We start from the raw sequence: 5,707 nt of genomic DNA, 5'->3' as shown, positions 1-5,707 counted from the left end.
GGAAAGCTAGCTCGTGAGCGTAGTCCGTCAACTCCAGATCTGTCCCACTCCGCTCAAAGATATCGGTCTTACTGTCGTCAACATCATCCTCTTGCTCGTCTTCGGTCGCTGCGATAGCCAAGTAGTGTTGTCTTAGGGTTTCCGTTGGGTCTCTTGTCAAGTTGCATTCATAATCTTCAGCTTGTTCTAAAGTCGAACACCGTCGTCGCCGAGCTCGTTACTCCGATCTCAGTTCCAGTACCTCTCGACTGTAATACCTCTGATAAATCATAGTTGTCGTCCACGTTAGGGCCCGTACCCGCTGAGTTCAATACGATGGCCGATCTAATTTCGTCGCGGTCAAACTTGTCTCCGAGGTATGGGTATCATCGTCATACCGTCTAACCACATCCGAACCGGTTTCAGCATCCATAGTCTCCAACGCTGAGTATAGATGACATCCTGACGACATGCTGTGGCCACGTCCGAATCACTCTCAGTGTTTAGATCCGCTGACGCCGAGTCTACCGCCGCCGACTGGATAATGGAGGGTTTTGGCGTACCCATCGCTGAGTTCACCACGGCTGCGGAACTTAACCCATCGACTTAATACTTGGCTCGTGCCTCACCTTCATCACTGTGGTTACTTGTATTCACCGCCCAGCTCAGGCCTTCACTGTTAGCCTCAACATCTCTTGAAAGTAATACCTCCAGCTTGGAATTTGCTGTCGGCACGCTAGGGCGCTGTACCTCTGAGTCTGTTGCGACGGCAGGACAGACATCCACGCGTCCACACTCTTTACTTGCGTAGTCGGCAGTCCTGTGGCACACTGGGACAGCCCCCAAGTCATTTCCTACAGCTGGATCTTCGAGCGCCGAGTTCGCCATCACCACATGGTTAATCCCAGCACTTTTAGTGGTCAGGGTGCTCATAGCTGAGTTCACCTCGCCCACAATACTTGGTCTAATGACTTCAAACTTGGCTCGGTTGTCAATAACGGTTTGTTCGTCACGTAGGACGTGCTCCGAGCGTTCTTCAGGGTCTCCTTCCGTTATAGCTGAGTCTTCAGTCGCCGACACGTCTTCCTTGGCCCTTACTGCACTTGTTCCTTCAACCGCTGAGCTCGTACTGACGTCAGAAATGGCGCCATCGTCTTCAAACTTGGCTAGATGATAGGAGACATCTTAGCCATCGTGTAGCACCGACGTACGATCCGCTCGGACATCTTCCAGCTTGAACGCTGAGTTTATAGCCGGGTCACCCCTTGTCACCCCTGAAGTCGATATGACGTCGGCATTACCGCGACGCCTCTCGTCTTCGTCGGCTCCTGTATCAGCTTTGATCCTTCTCCAGCGCTCGGCGCATGTTAACTCTGGTCCGTTCTCCACCGGAGGGATCGTTTTTATCACCGCCGTCAGAATAGGGTATTTTCGTCTTTCCACAGCTGGCGGCTGGTGTGACAACCAGTCTTCGTACAGTCGTTGTTCCTTCTGCAGCAAATCTTTGTCCATCGCTGACTCAAATGCCAATATCTGCCAGTCACGGTATTTCGCCGAGTTCACGCGGACGTATCCCTCATTGACCAGTACTCCGTGTGGTTGCCATTTTATCACATAAACGTGAGGTGGACACCAGACTGACTTGGGTCGTACATTTGTAATTAATACATGAGTTGGTCTTCCTCGGCGATTAAAAAACCGCGGGATCGAACCCTTCGTCCGTCGCACCCACAAGTTATGCGTCGAGTCACTGGGTTGCCGCCTGGGCAATTTGAACTCAGCGGCCATTCGACTTTCGATTGTTAACCCGTCTGGTGGGCCGCATGGGACATTTGGTCCGAACTCGGTCTTGGTCGGCGCATTACTTGATCGGATGAGTGGGATCACCATCTCATCGGGTAGCTTGGCCGCCGAGTTGTACAGATCTAGACGGATCCCAGCTGGGATCATGAAGTCAGTGCCGAGAATCAAATCGACCCCGACATGATGAGGCATTATCCACACTTCAAACGCGTATGTCACTTCTCAGCCGAGTGTAACCTTCACGACTGCTCGTGACGTTGTCACCATTCTGGCTTTACTTATTCCTTGTATGTCGATCCGCTTATCTCGGCTGGCCACTCTTTTGAGGCGTAGCTTCCTCGCGAAGTACGCACTAATCGCCGCGCCATTTGCTCCAGTATCCAATAGGATCTTGGTCCTTCGGTCGTTCACTGCCCCCAACACGAGAGATCTCATTCTAACTCGGCGGTCAAGCGTCTGTGCTGACCACCATCCCAGCCGTTCTCCTGGAAGCAGCTTCATGATTCTGGTACGGTGCACAGCCTGGTCTGACTGCCGAGTTACACTTGCAATCGCTCGGTGGTTATCATCTAACTCACGAAGTTGCGAATTATCACCCGTCGACAAAGACGTGACACCGCCCAAGTTGTTCAAGCGACGAACCCTCGGTCAGGTGATGAACGGAGACGCTAAGGTGCAAGGGACTCGACGGGCGTCACCTCCGAGTTTCACAAGTATCGGATACGGCCTTATGTCTCTGAATCCAGGCTGTCCTTATTATTAATAATGGACTGGCCGGATTCGCATTCAGCGGACCATCTACGGTACGAACCCTCAGTGGCGGTTGGGGTGAGCTCGCGGAAGACTCAGCGACCCTTGGAAGGCACGTTCACCGTCTGGGACAAGGCGCGGACCGTTAAAGATGCTCATGCGACGGTGCAGACGACGCTTGGCATGCAAGAAGATCCATAACGGATCATTGTTCACTTGATATTTGTATACTTGATTAGGACTTCTTATTAGGAATAGACCCGAAAGGGTAAGCTTAAATACAGAACAGAATTTCCACTCAAGCACACAGAGCGACGTCCGGCTTCAAGGTAAGCGTCAGGTCAAGCTTGAATGAGTGTGTTATGCCTGTCGGTGAACTCGAAGCTTTGTAGCGAGGGTTCATCCGGCAAGGCCAAGAGACTTTGTGTATTGGCCGATTATCATCGGGAGGTTTTACGTGACGGCTTATTGTTGCCTATTTGCACGACTGGGAGTGCTTGAATTGCCTCCCTTTTATTTCTTCCAGCCGAGTGTTGAACACTCGGTGATCTCGTAAAAGGCTTACCCGTGCCTGGTACCCTTCCGCTGTTGGGACCACGAGGATTCAAACACCTGCTAGCTTTGCTCGTGCTAGTAGCGTGTTCTTATTTTACTGGTTGGCCTATATAAGCAGTTAACAAGGTCCAGTTTGTCCCGGTGCAAGGGCAGAACTGGGGTCTTCAGGTCCGCCCGAACGATCGTTTACTATCCTAGTAGACGTATTGTTGTGGGAACATCCTAACTACATCTGTAGCTAGAGTTCACGTGGGATTTCCAACACCACAACTGGTGCCGCGACCCGGGAACAGATTGTGACCATTGTGAACTGTTTGTATGGCCTTCCAGTTTACGAGCTACCAAGAGAAGAAGAACAAGAAAAAGACAAGAAATATGGCGAAAGGACAACCGACGGTACCAGTTACGCCTGCCAAGTCTGGCGGGGCTCGCAACGAGAGTTCAAGCCCGGCTGCGCGCTTTGCAGCCGCCACCGAGCTTTCAGTGAGCTTCGACGACGAAGCGGACATCGGTCCTGACGCCCACGATTATGAAGATTACGAAGACAAGACGCCGGCTCCAGAGCCAGGCGCAGCGACGCCGGAGACGGTTACGCTATCATCGGGGCTGAGCGGGGCGACCAGGTCCCTTTCGAGGAACCTCGCCGACGAGCTCGATGATGTTGCGGGACTAGAACCAGCCTACGATGATTATGACGATGGGACCGAGGGTTCTAAACCTTCGGTGGCAAGTGCAAAGCATTCAGCACTGCTGAAGGCACCTCGCCCACCTATCAACGGTGATACACCAGCCGCCAAGCGCGTTTTCGACCGCGTACAAGCGCTGATGCAGAATGATGAGTGGATGCAGCTGTTCAAGCCCATCCCCAAGAAAAAGGCCGACTGGCCTGCGCTTGCGCAGGAACTTCAATACCCAGTCAACTCGGTTTCGACTAGCCAAGTTGCCGAGGATTCAGTTTCGCTACTGTTGTCGCTGGGGTTCGAGAACGAGACGTACCCATCGACGATGTCGCTCCAGGATTGGAGTCCACATGAAGCCGGAGCTGCTCTCCAGCAATGGAAGAAGAAGCTTCGGAAGGCGTTTGGCGCTGTTGGCATCAATGCCGGAAAGCAACCTGTGAGTCGACCGATGATTTAAGATGAAGATCCGTCCAAGATTCCATTGCCGCCGACGCCCCAACGACTCGTTCGTACTCCTCCGACCAAGCGTGGAGCTGAGCGTGGTGCCTTTAGCACCACCGAAGCTTCACCGTACTTTCAAGACTCGCACATGGTTACGCCACGTTCGGAGAGCCGTATGCAACGTATTTACGCAAGTAACGAGGTTTCGTTCGGTCGCCGAGGCGGTGCGCGAGCTCCCAAAGGTGGTGCCGGACGTCGTCAAGTCGACAGCGATGGTTCGTTCAGTGACGATGACATTTTGGTGCGTACATTCGACGAGGAAGATCCTCAACTCGAGTTGATGCGTCAGATGAATGAGCTAGCGACGCTGAACGACGTGGACCCAACACCGAGGATTGAAATGGCTTCGCACCGACCGCTGGATCGCATCACGCCGTTCTCAGGCTCTCGCAACAGGAGCGAGAACTGTATGCAGTGGCTCTGTGGGTTCGTCTATGAAATGACTGGAACCCACACAGATGCCGATAAATGGTGCATTCCATTTGAGCTAAGTATCCGGGACTAGGCCATTCATTGGTTCCGTCAACTTCCGAAGAAGACGAAGCGCAAGTGGAAGCTGCTGAGCGACGCGTTCATCCGCTACTACTGCTCGCAGTTCACACAGACGGCACTGTCGCGTTACTACTCCGCCAAGCGGGAACGTAATGAACATCTGTGCGACTACATAAACAGGCTGAATGGCTATGCTCGGACCGCCCGTCTACACTTCGAGAAGAGTAGTCGCGACGCGAAAGAACACGTACAGCAGTTCCTGGCAACATGCGATGATGACAAGCTGGCGGAGAGTCTCTACCACGCTCGAGTCGCCGACATTCACGAGCTCGAAGAGATCATCGAAGATGTTCTTAAGGGCAAGGAGAGGATGGCCAAGCGTGACAGTATGTACCGATACTCCAAGAGTCGTGATACGCGACGCGACGATGGATTCGCCCGCAACAACCGGCGTGATGACCGCCGCCGCGATGACAACCGAAATTTAAACAAAATTTATTTATATTTATTAATATAATATTTAGTTTGGATAGCTCAGTTGGTTAGAGTAAAAGACTGAAAATCTTTGTGTCGGTGGTTCAAATCCACCTCCAGACAATTTTTATTATTAAAAATATGTATCTTTTAAGAATAACTTTTAAATCATTTCAAAAAATAAAACAACTTAAACAAAATTTATTAAAGTTAAAAAATATTAATAAATTAAAAAATATTCAAACCAAGAGTGACGCTCATTGAAGCCACGGTGGATGACCTACTAGCTGAATTAGAAGGTCGTGAAGCTGCTCAGGGAGGCACCGAGTATTCAAACGAAGATCCGAACGCTTACAACGATGTCCAAGACGAGTACAACGACTTTTAGCCCGATAATACGGATGGTGATTTCTCATTGGATGAAAACGACCGATACCTCGCCGCTGCTAACGAAAATGAACGCCGTGCAGCTG

The 5,707-nt window shown here is 51.5% G+C and overlaps 1 non-coding gene across 1 annotated transcript; it reads left to right on the top strand.

Annotated features, from left to right (window-relative positions):
• Positions 1-5,283: 5,283 nt before the first annotated feature.
• Positions 5,284-5,357, top strand: PITG_29090. Its single transcript has one exon. It is a non-coding gene; the product is annotated as a tRNA-Phe (tRNA).
• Positions 5,358-5,707: the final 350 nt, after the last annotated feature.

This window comes from Phytophthora infestans, genomic scaffold (assembly GCF_000142945.1).
Source record: "Phytophthora infestans T30-4 supercont1.49 genomic scaffold, whole genome shotgun sequence".
Classification (NCBI taxonomy): Eukaryota; Oomycota; class Peronosporomycetes; order Peronosporales; family Peronosporaceae; genus Phytophthora; species Phytophthora infestans.
The sequence above is the reverse complement of the archived record's forward strand: the minus strand, read 5'-3'. Positions and strand labels throughout refer to the sequence as shown.